The sequence below is a fragment of the Pyxicephalus adspersus genome, chromosome 8, assembly GCF_032062135.1.
Source record: "Pyxicephalus adspersus chromosome 8, UCB_Pads_2.0, whole genome shotgun sequence".
Classification (NCBI taxonomy): domain Eukaryota; kingdom Metazoa; phylum Chordata; class Amphibia; order Anura; family Pyxicephalidae; genus Pyxicephalus; species Pyxicephalus adspersus.
This window is the reverse complement of record NC_092865.1, coordinates 34,212,002-34,223,826: the sequence shown is the minus strand read 5'-3', so window position 1 is coordinate 34,223,826 and position 11,825 is coordinate 34,212,002.

The following is an 11,825-nucleotide window of genomic DNA, read 5'->3' as shown; positions in this document are numbered from 1 at the left end:
TTTAAGAATCCTCGCAACTTTTTCTGCCATAGAATAAACATCTGCGACTGGTACTGCGACTTTTGATAAGGCTGCCTGTCCCTGTTGATATTGCACTGCGCACACTGTATGATTGCCGACAAGAAGGCAGATGTAGCTGAGGTTCCTTTTAGAACTGCTTAATAATTCTTAGCTTAGCTATTATTTGTCTATTTTTTGTTTATTAATAATTATTATGTTTTACAAAATTTATTTTGCATGAAAAAAGTTAGCAGTATTGAGAAAAACTACTACTTATTTTAAAACGAAGGCTGCAATCTTTCATGATCGTTTCCAGCAACAAAATAGTGACAGATGAAGGAACAAGCACTGTACACACAGCACTGTTCTGTTCGGTGAGGGGCACCTTGCTGTGCTCCCCTCCCTTCACTTGTATTACGGTTGTTCTTCATACGTCGTGACCGCTATACATATGTCAAATTCTGACCCAAGAGTCGGACTGCTCATATCTGACCAGATTCATCTGACTTTACACATTAGGTGTACCTAGATTGCATAGAAAAAACTTTATTTTTGAAGTACAATACTGTCACAGGAAACACTTCCTGTAGTAAATAGAAGGTATATAGGTGTCAGAACTAGTAATGCATAGTAATTATATTTCCAGGAAACTTGCAGTTCAAGACCAAGTAAATGTGGTTTATCCAGTGAATGGGCACCAAGGGATAAGATGATGGGGAGGTATAGAAATGGTAGTGATTACACTAATGATTATGATGGTGATATGGTTTTCTTTAATAAATGCAGAAGAACTACTACTACTACTAAAACTATAAAAAGTTCTGGTAGGTAACCATTCCTCTAGTAACTAACTTTTGCTCCAACAAAACATGTATGACTTACTGGTCAACTACAGATCAAAAGTGGACCTAAACTGCACACATAATAAAAGAAATCCATTCTCACTTACATGCAACTGGAATGTCAGTGCGCCTTTGTGGCTTCCATAAAAAAAAAACATTTATTATATGTCTTCATTTAATTCATGTTCCAATTCAAATTTGTAATTACCTAAGCAGGTGAAGCACTTTCTAGTGACTCACTCATAACCTCATGACACGCACAGCTCCAAGACTTTTTTGGAGCTGCCGCAACCCTCTGAAATTCCACGTCCTATTTGGCTTGCTCCTACTTTATGCTTATTTAACCCTCCCTAGTATTCTAACTCTGTACTGTACAGCATTACATTTTTTGCATGGAAATTATTTTTACATTGTAGGCTATAATTCTTAGGCATAACTCACCGAAATATGTCCAATATTTAAATTTTTTTTTATAAAGGTATTAATAAACTTTAAATAAAAAAACACAAAAAATAAATAGTTAAACATAATATAACTGTACAGAAGCTTGTATAATATATATAAAACATATCTATGTATATATTATATGAAGATTTTTTTGTATTGGACTGAATACAGCTATTTTGTATTGAATCCAGCACAAAATGATTTGAATTTCCAGCTGATCCTCCCGCCTGCACCGACGCCTGCACCAACGTCAATGGGAAATCCCAGAGAACATCTCTGCAGTTTGCGGCTGGAGATCGTTGGAGGAGGACGTGTCCCCAGGACCTGCAGGGACCAGCAGGATGCCGGACGGCGATGGAGCAAGGTGTTTTTTTTTTTTTTAAGTTTTAAGCGACCCCGAGTGTGACTCGGGATTACTGCTTTTTGCATGGTAAATCCACCAAGTCACACTCGGGATTACTGGTAGGGGGGTTTAAAAAGCACTCAAAACCCATTTTTTCAAATTTTCCTACCCATCTTCTTCTGTCTTTTGAAACCCTCACTACTTCCCACAACTACATATCTTCTCTCCTATTGTGTGTTACTTCCCCCACCTCCTAGATTGTAAGCTCCTGTATCACTGTCCGTATTCATCTGTCATTTGCAACTCCTATTTAATGTACAATGCTGCGTAATATGTTGGTGCTATATAAATCCTGTTTGTTATTAATAATAATAATAATAATATTAATAATATTAATAATAATAATAAATAATCTGAAAATGTCTATTTTCCAAGCAATAATAAAAACATGGAAGCAACCCTGTAAGGTAAAAAAGTAAATAAAAATTAATTTATTATCATATTCTTCTCACCAAACAGGCAATAAGCAAGCACCTTGTACCACTGTGATTTCTTTTGTCCTCTATAAATATTATATTATTTTTATTACATTGACTTAAGTTTTACCCCATGCTATATTTCATGATACATTATTGTTGACAAAATGTCACAAAGTTTGATTGGTAAAGTAATTTGGAACTATGAGTTTCTGGTCGATAAACGTTAAACAAATGTCCCCAAGATAAAGGAGCACCACCTTGTCCTACCAAGAAACCTTTCCCTTCTGCTTGTGTTTGCTAAGGGATGCCGACATACTTAGCAAGACAACACAAAAGACAAAGATGATAAACAAGGTTCAGTGATCCATAAGTGCCAATAAAATTCAAATTTATGTTAATAATGAAAGCCTGAACTTAATTTGATGTCTTGATATAATATCAATCACAGATATGCTCTGCTTTTCAGTGGACAAAGATATAGGTTGTTTCTTCTTTTATCTCAGGAAGTGCCAAAACTTTGCACTTTGTCAGATTAGTCAAATATTTGGCTTTTATGACATGATTTTTGTAGGCTGCTGCAGTTAGATGCACGCACCTTCAGGTAATTACACACTTTCTAGAGAACCATGGATTAGAGCTGTAGGATGGAAATTTAATTACAAAATTGGCCAAAGCTACAACATTTTTGACTAATGACAATTTATGTAATGACCAGTAGCCTTTGCATATTGGCAACATCTAAGGATCAACACTCTTTTGAGGAACACCCTAACACAAATGACATTTAACAAATTCATTAAAACAGGTTTACAATTGTCCAGTGCATGAACCCAAACATTGGCATTGTGGTAAGAAAGCCAATTTATTTTAAACAGGATGCCAACTCATTCTGACTTTAGTTTGGATACTCTAAACACAGTGTAGAATTTTAGACCCATCTTGTTTCCCAAATACAGAACACACTATGCAATATTTCCCATTAGGAATACTTATTTCCCGTAATGCAAAAACAAACCTTTTGCTAAGATAAAAAGTAAAATTAAGCAAATATTTGCACCACAAGGTTTAAATCTGTCTGATTTAAGCAAGGTTCACACTTGCAGTGATTATCGTTAGAAAAGGAATGACTAACGATTATGCACAATTATGTATGATTATTTTAAACGATCAAAAATCTTGTTCAAATATAACCCACCAATATTGTACACGTGCTAGATACGATCATTTGAGCGATGCAGGAAATGACATATAAAGGAAAAAGTGTACTGGAGAAACATCCACGTTCACTGAACCACCGTACATACAATAGATAGCGAACGATTGTCGCTCAATCAGATCTGCCAGGCCGGTCGTTCATTTCCAGCGACAATTCTCGTTCGTCGGCCTCGTTGTGCACTTTTTTTGTTAACAATTATCAGACGATCGGGCGTTAGTCGTTCATTTCCAACAATAATTATTGCAAGTGTGTACGCAGCTTAACTGGAATAGAGATAACTAGAGAACACTTCTGAATCTTGCAATAAAAAATATTATAATATATATATTCTACAATGAAAAAAAAAACCCTTATAAAGTTTGAATCATAGAATGCAAGAACAAAATAATCCTAAAAGACAAATATTTTTATTGCATGTAAGAGACAGCAGTAAATTTACAGTTTATCATAACTTTATTCATAACTTTATTCATCATAAACCCCTTAATATTTGTTTATAACAGTCTTTTACAAGAGTTGAAAGGCAGTGTGTTTGTATGTTGCGTTGTCTGAATCTCACCTCTAAATAGGTTGTTGAGGCACCTTTGCAGTAAAGGATGTGCTGGGTGCCTTTGTCAGTGGAGAATTATTCAGCAGATAGATTTTGATCAGTGTGGCATCCTTTAGACAGGGTGCAATGACTGAGGTGAGGGTACAGCTTAGGCAGGTTCCTCACCTATCACTAGAATTATTGAATGGTGCGACCAGATAACCTCCCATGCAATATACATGCTGTAATAGGCACTAGAAAACTAAATATACTTTCTAGAGAGAACTGAGTGTTCTAATATTTGCTGTTCCTTAATAAATTCTTGGAACTATGTTAGCACATGTCAGCAATGAGATCTAATACATCAAAAATGAATGAAGGTTGAGATAAGACTCCTAGAACTCAGAATGTGATTTATACATACATTTAAGAGCTATCAGTTGACATATAATGTAACCTTTAAAAAAATTTCATCATTTATAAACGTTTTTTGCCTCATTGTCTAGAATTACAGTTAAGACAAGACCAGAAGTTGGGGAGTGTTGTGTATGGTATCAATTTAATGATAGCATTATTCTGTCTGCTGCACCTTTGGTATATTATGACTCTAGCTACTTATATAACCAAGAACTCAATGACCTGGAATTTTCACAATGAGCAAAGATTTAAAGATACTGGGTTATGTCTCTATTTTCTTAGTAGACTTGTACTATGTTTGCTGGTATTAGACATTTTATAGCCTTATGATAGTCTTCCTTCACTTCATATTATCTTAATATCATATAGCTAGAGATATTTTATCATTTTTCATCCTAAAAATTAGGTCTCAAAAAAAAGATCTTCCTAAAAAAAATCAGAGCTTTAGCTGCATTAGGGTAACCGCGGAGGGGGACAGCGTGGTGGGTTTGGAGGAGTTTGGCGGCCCAGCAATAGTTAGTAATCAGAATTACTGCAGAATGCAGATCTGAAGTGAAAGGAATATGGAATAGAGACAACATTGACAGCATCACAAGCAGCAGGTCTAGGTAGAGGGCAGAATGTTTGCTCCTAATTTAATAAATATATGCTCTGTCAAAGACTCAGTAGCTACTGCTGCTAATTGGTGGAATCTTCCAGGGCAGTGTGGAAGTCATCAGAGAATCAAGTATAACTTTCTCACTGCATAAATAAAAAAGGCAAGTCATAATGCAGTTTTTTTGGGGTATAGAGAACAGTTACAGATTTTTTTCCCATATTCCTACAGTAAAGGTCAGCACATTCAAAGTATAATGAAGTTTCTTACTGCAAAAAAGAACACATGCAAAATTTACTGGTGACTCAGGGGGTCAGCATGAACTTGACCAACACCACTACTCCCTATTGATCATGATGGAACCAGTTAGATGAAGTTTGGAATATGTGACCCCTCTGACATACTGAACACATGCAGGCTGAAGCCTTCATTCTGCAAATAAACACTGCCTCCTTCACTGTTTTTCCCCCCAGTGTTACTAAAACAGTGTACTAAATAGAAGCCTTAAATGTTTTATAAATATATAGACACATTATTTGTGTATGCAAATTATTTGAAATTGATGAAGCCAGGACTGTTAGCTGGTTTAAAAGGGAGAGGGACAGTAATACTTAGGTTGTGCAGACTTAACATTATTTTGCACCCCGAGTAAAGGCCATTTGCACTCACTATTATTTGCTAAGTTAGTGGACACATGATCAGCAATGCAGCATCCAGAGTTGCATTCTCTCATGGAACAAAATGACAGATTCTTTACTAGGTAAAACAGTCAACATATCTGTATTTGCACTGTGTATCTAGCTGTTTCACAATACAATTGTCAGGTAGTCATAAAAATGTCCTGGGAAACTTTTTTGGTATTATTTTATGAACTGCCTGACAATTGTCAGGTAGTCATAAAAATGTCCTGGGAAACTTTTTTGGTATTATTTTTTGAACTGCCCGGCTCTTGGCATATTTCCATATAAAGTTTAAATCATAAAGATTGTAGGATTCAGTGCAGAGACACACTGGGGGTCTTCAGTGACCATTGAGTGCTGTGCTTCTGATTTTTCCCTGTACCTTTAGAAAGAAATGGGCTACCTTCAGGCATAACTACTCTTAAATAATTTTTGAATACCCATTTCAGCAAGAACCAATTTGGGAGTTCTGTAAGACTTGATTTAGGGACCACCTTTTACCGTTCTTGGTGTGGCAGCACAGCTTACCATGTATTTGCAACAGTATACAACTTTAGCCTCTGTTTTCAATGCAAATCATTAATCAGTGTAGCATTGTGAAGTTTATTTTCATGGCTAGCTGGAACATATGCTGAAAAACATTCATTTTGTATTGTTCTATGATCTGTCTATGCCCTGTGCAACCTACTTTAAAAATTAATTGATTGCCATTTTTTTTTGCTTTGTCCCTGTACCTTTGTGGATGAATGAACAATCTCCAGGCATACCCACCCTTGATTTATTCATTTCTATATAAGTCCCAGGTTGGCAGACCTGTTAGACATATCTAACTAGTATGTGTACTGGGGAACTGTACAGTGCATGTACATTCAAAAGGGTGGTTGCTATTATTGCTTTGCATTTAGCTGACAGCTACCATCAAAACAGTGACATAAGAAAGAGCGTTACACAGTTTTATGTGGACTAGGCATCCAACATATTTACCATTATATTTAACAAAAGGTAACTAATGTAAAATTGCCTCATCACATTATGAAATTTGAAAAACAGTATACCATCTGCATGGTGGTTCAGGGGTTAGCACTCTGGCCTTTGCAGCGCTAAGTCCTAGGTTTGAATCCCAGCCAGGACACTATCTGCATGGAGTTTGCAGGTTCTCCCTGTGTCTGCGTGGGTTTCCTCCGGGTACTCCGGTTTCCTCCCACATCCCAAAAACATGCAGTTAGGTTCATTGGCTTCCCCCTAAATTGACCTAGACTACATTAATGACATATGACTATAGTAGGGACATTAGATTGTGAGCTCCTTTGGGGGACAGTTAGTGACACAACTATGGACTCTGTACAGCGCTGCGTAATATGATTGCGCTATATAAATACTGTATAATAATATATAGTATAATAATTTAGACTCAGCTACTACACTCTTTGGTCCCACCTATTTTTTTCAGAAAAAGGACTGATGGTATAACAATATTGTATGTTTGCATAAGGTTATCTCCTGCAATGAAAAGAGAAGAGGTCTGAATAACAATATCAGACTGCCAAACAATGAGCAGGAAATATTTGATCACTGCTGACACAATTGCAGCTCTGTTAAAAGTGTATAGTCCTTCAAAGCCCATTAAACTCTTTTCATCAATACCTCTGCAGTACTGGTTACAAAATAATTGCTGAAGTCAGTGCTAAATGTATAGTACTGATCTAGAATCTAGGGGCAGCACAAAGATACAGAAGTCATCTAAATCTTCTATTAAAATTAACTTTTCCTTTGTCAATCAACACATTTCACATTTGTTTACTAAGCTAAGTGAACTTATTTTTGTATTCAAAATGTGTTTTGGTAAGTTTTGCACTATTGAATAAACAATTATTAATAATAAATATTGCTGTTTTATTTTTGTTTGTTTTTTTCTTAACACCTTTGCACTGTTTGTACTGAAACATATTTTTTTCATATGGGACACATTTCTCATGATTAGTAATGGTGGAGATAATTGTTTTAAAACTTCTGTTTTTCTGTTTTACCACTTGTCAAAATATTTGATATTTACTGAGAAATAGTTTTCAGAAGGTATTACTTTCTAAAAAAAAGATTCTGCTGGTTTTCTTTATGCTCCCCACAATGTACAGAATATGACATGCTTCGGTGTCATGAGTGATAAAGTTACCTAATAAAATAATGTATTTCTAATTTTTTTTATTCTAACCGACAGTAGTAAATTTTGTAAGATGTGTTTTGTGAAGAATCAAGAAATGACTGCTTATATGAAAATTCTGGCCTGTATGTGGCCATTGAGAACAGGAGTTAGAAAACTCTGGGTTATAGAACCGGTGATTTAAAGGTGATCTGTTGCTATGGGATAAAAGAAATGTACAACAGGACCGACAGAACAGCAAGCTGGAGATTTCCCTGAAGCATTCATTTAAACTGGGTCTCCCTCCAAGAGATTATGAATATTGGAAGCTATGCTTTTCTTCAGAAGAGAACCTTTTCCCATCTGTGGAGGAAAACTGTACAGTTTTAACTTACCCCTATGGTTTGTATGCTGTTTACTGAAGGGTAGAGAGGCTTTCAGACCACAACAGAAAGTTTGAGCACACTGACTTCATATCACCTGGGTAAATAAATTCCTGCACCAGATCACTCAAAAAAAAAGGGAAGGACCCCAGCACCACAAAAAGTTCTATAACTTTGAGATCTCTTGATAATAAGGCCAAGACACACTCAATTTACCCTGAATGGGTATGGGAGATCAGAGAAGGCCCAAATATTACAGTGTTTAGCAGGTATGCAACAGTCCCATACAAAAGACAATTATCCAAGTGGTTTTAACAGAAACTTAACTGATTAGCTCCAGGAAACATGAAAGTGTTATGCCTGTGGAGAGGTTGGACACTTCTGAGTGCCCAAGAAGAAAACTCTCTCAAGTTACAATAAAAAATAAAAAGAACCTTAGGAAAAATAGTACTGGAAGTTGTCAGGAAAATTCAATCTAAGAATTCCTTTTGCTACCTAATCTTGAAAGCCCTGATAAGCTAAAGATCAGAATTTCAAATGAAAATCCAAAGCTTTATAATGGAGCCTCGAGAGAGGACCACATTATTCCACAATGATCCCACATGAGTGTACATAGTATATCCAAATGGTCATTGATAAGTTTACGCATTGCTATCCGAAGGTCAGGATTTATTAATTGAGACCAAATGCTGTTGAGAAATGTAGGCCTGGATGGTAAACAAAAGCTCACTGACTATTATTCAGTGCCTAGGCTTCCCTTTACCAGATTTGTCTAGATGGGAAAACAGGGCCTAAAAAGACCTTGCAATGTAACCAACTTCCACTCCTGAGAGAAACTAACTGTGCTCCAGAAACCAGGTCACTGCCACCTCCTCCAGCAAATGAAGTAAAGGAAGAAGACAACGAGTATGATTCTCGACTCAGTGGTAATACAGATCTGAAGAGGCCATCACCACTGCATGGAGAGACATCAAGGCTATATACAATGAGCTGCCATACCAGTGTGTGAGCTTCTCTTTGTCGTATACCTAATACATCCTTGGCAGAGTCCCATTGTATTTAAAAATGATGTTTACAAACGCTGGGATTAAAAAATGCTTCAGTGGGAGGATCTGTAGCCCTGCATGGGAGAGTTTTCTTAAACTTGTCAGTCCCCTTTGGTCTTTTCAGGAGCAGGAAGTGCACAGCTGTCAGCCTGGTTGCAGTAGGGACTCTTTATTGACATTCCTACCAGGGAGGAAGCTGCTCCTAACTGGCAAGATCATGGCCAGGTTTTAGCTTTGCTGCCATTGAGGTTAGACACGTAAACCCAGAGTAGCAGTAATAAAGAGAGTTAGTTAGCCAGCAGCTGTGTTGTGTGAAGACAGCATAGAAAGGTCGACAGAAAGACAACCTGACATGAGATCTAATGTGAAATTTGGGAAGAGAGCGAGAGATAAGCATAGGTGGCTATTGCAGAGGAGAGATCAGCATTCTGCACAACAAAGGGAATCATCCTATACTCATCCTATACTATACTGTGTTCATCTCACTAGATACAGTGCAGCCTGTCTAGCATCTACCAACGAGAGATGCTACAGAGAATGAGGCCTGATATTGGTCAGCAAAGTGGTGAGCAACTTTTAAATCACTAGTGGAGTTTCCCTTCTGGAGAATAACTATTTCACCCTTTACCCTATTTAGGGGCTAGGAGTGTTCCAGTGTACACCAGAAGGGGGAAAACACCTTCAACTTTGAAACTTTAGTTACTAACTAGTAAAATCAGGCCCCTTTTTCACCCGTTTTCTGTCTTGGTTGGGCATTAAACACTAATGTGTTCGTTAATAATATTAATAAATAATAATAATAATAATAATTAATAATATTTTGTAGCGCCATCCCTTTCTACCTGTGCACTAGAAACAGAGGATGAGTGGCTGCTTAAATACCCTAAGTTTTTTCCTGTGATTTTTTCACAACATTTCTTCCACGTGAATTACATTTCTTTTCAGGACCTGTAAAGTGCTTATAGTAATGTTCAGTATTTACTGTGTTCTATGTATCTGTGTTAAGTATTGTCCCCTGGGGTGTGTCTCAGTTTGCATGATAGAAAAGCTGAAGAAGATCCAGCCTCTTCAATGGGTTTAGTGCTACATACAGTGCATATGTGAATGATTCACACAGTATATGTTACATATAGATGTAGTAAAAAATGTACAGTATATACAGCAACACTGGAAACACTAGAAATGAGAACTCTGTCCTTTAAAAGGTACAGGGGATAATGGTAAATAAACAGGTGGTAAGGGGAATTTCTAAGCTGTCTACACAGTGGAGCTGTATAAATTATATGTACTGCAGGATAATATGGTGACTGGGTGGTCAGATTATTTGGTTGTCTGAAGAGTAGAATTTTTGGGTTGTGTTTAAATGATGCAAGAATGAGTGCATCCCTATTTAATGTACAGCGCTGCGTAATATGTTGGCGCTATATAAATCCTGTTTAATAATAATAATAATAATGCCCAACCGCTTGAGGGAGAAAGTTTCAGAGAAAAAAACAAACCCTTTAATAGTCCCCAAGGTGAAGATAAGAAGAGATGAGCAGAGATCAGAAGAGATGAGACTGCTGTTAGTAAAGTGGAGGTTGCATTTTGGAAGATTTCTCATAATCATAGAGTGCTTTGGTAGTAGGCATTAGAGTCTGAAGTTTTATATTATTGGCAATCAGTGGAGGGACTGACTAAGGCTATGTATACAGGTTCAATCATTGTCGTTGGAAAGGATCTTTCACGATCCTTTCCAACGACTAACAACTGCACGATGCATGAACGAGTGCTGTACATACAGCACTGTTCTGCTCTATGGAGAGGGGAGGGGGAGAATGATGAAGCGACAAAGCTGCGCTCTCTCCCCCTTCACTTCCATTACGATCGTTTGTCGTCCATCATCCGTGGGTCCGCCAGAACGGTCGTTTGGATGATGGACTCCGAGCACTGTACACACGCAAGGTTCTCGTAAGATATCGGCCACGAGCCGATTATTGGACGTGTGTACCCAGTGTGGTAGCTTTATAAAAACAATATGAAAGTTGGACGATTCACACAGAAGAGTGCAGGATGGCCTGGAGCAAAGCCAGGCAGTTTTCAAGTAGGACACAGGGAAGGGTGTTGCAGTAATCAAGTCAGGATATAATGAGTCATGAATTAGCAGTTTAGTTATATCGTGACTAAGCAAGGAGTGAATGTGAACAAAAATGTTTTTTAGGTGGAGGCAACAGTAGGTATTTGGGGTGTCGGGGTGAGGTTTGAATGAGAGCACAAATTAAAAGATTACACCTACAATATGCTTGAGGGACATAAGGTATTGGTGTATTATCAATTTTATTGTTAGATGAAACAGAGATAATTCTTGTGGTGAAAGAATGACAAGCTTTTGTTTGTACTGGGTTTCTGCAGATGAGAAGACATGAAAGAGGAAGAGTATTAATACATCAAGGGAAACTCAAAATGAATGTTGCCATATCAGAGCAGAAGCATAGATAAGGTATTGTCTACATGTAGATAATACTGGACACCACGTAAGCTGATGAACCTGACCAGGATCATGGGTATAGATGGAGAAGAGAGAAGGTCCAAGAGCCAAAGCCTTGAGGTAGGAAGAAAACCTAGAGTGAGCAAGACCCTGGAAATCCAGAGGAGAGAGTCTTGAAAATTCAAGAATGATCCATTGTGTCAAAAGCTAAGAAGAGGTCAAGAAGTTGAAGTTAAAATAGTTT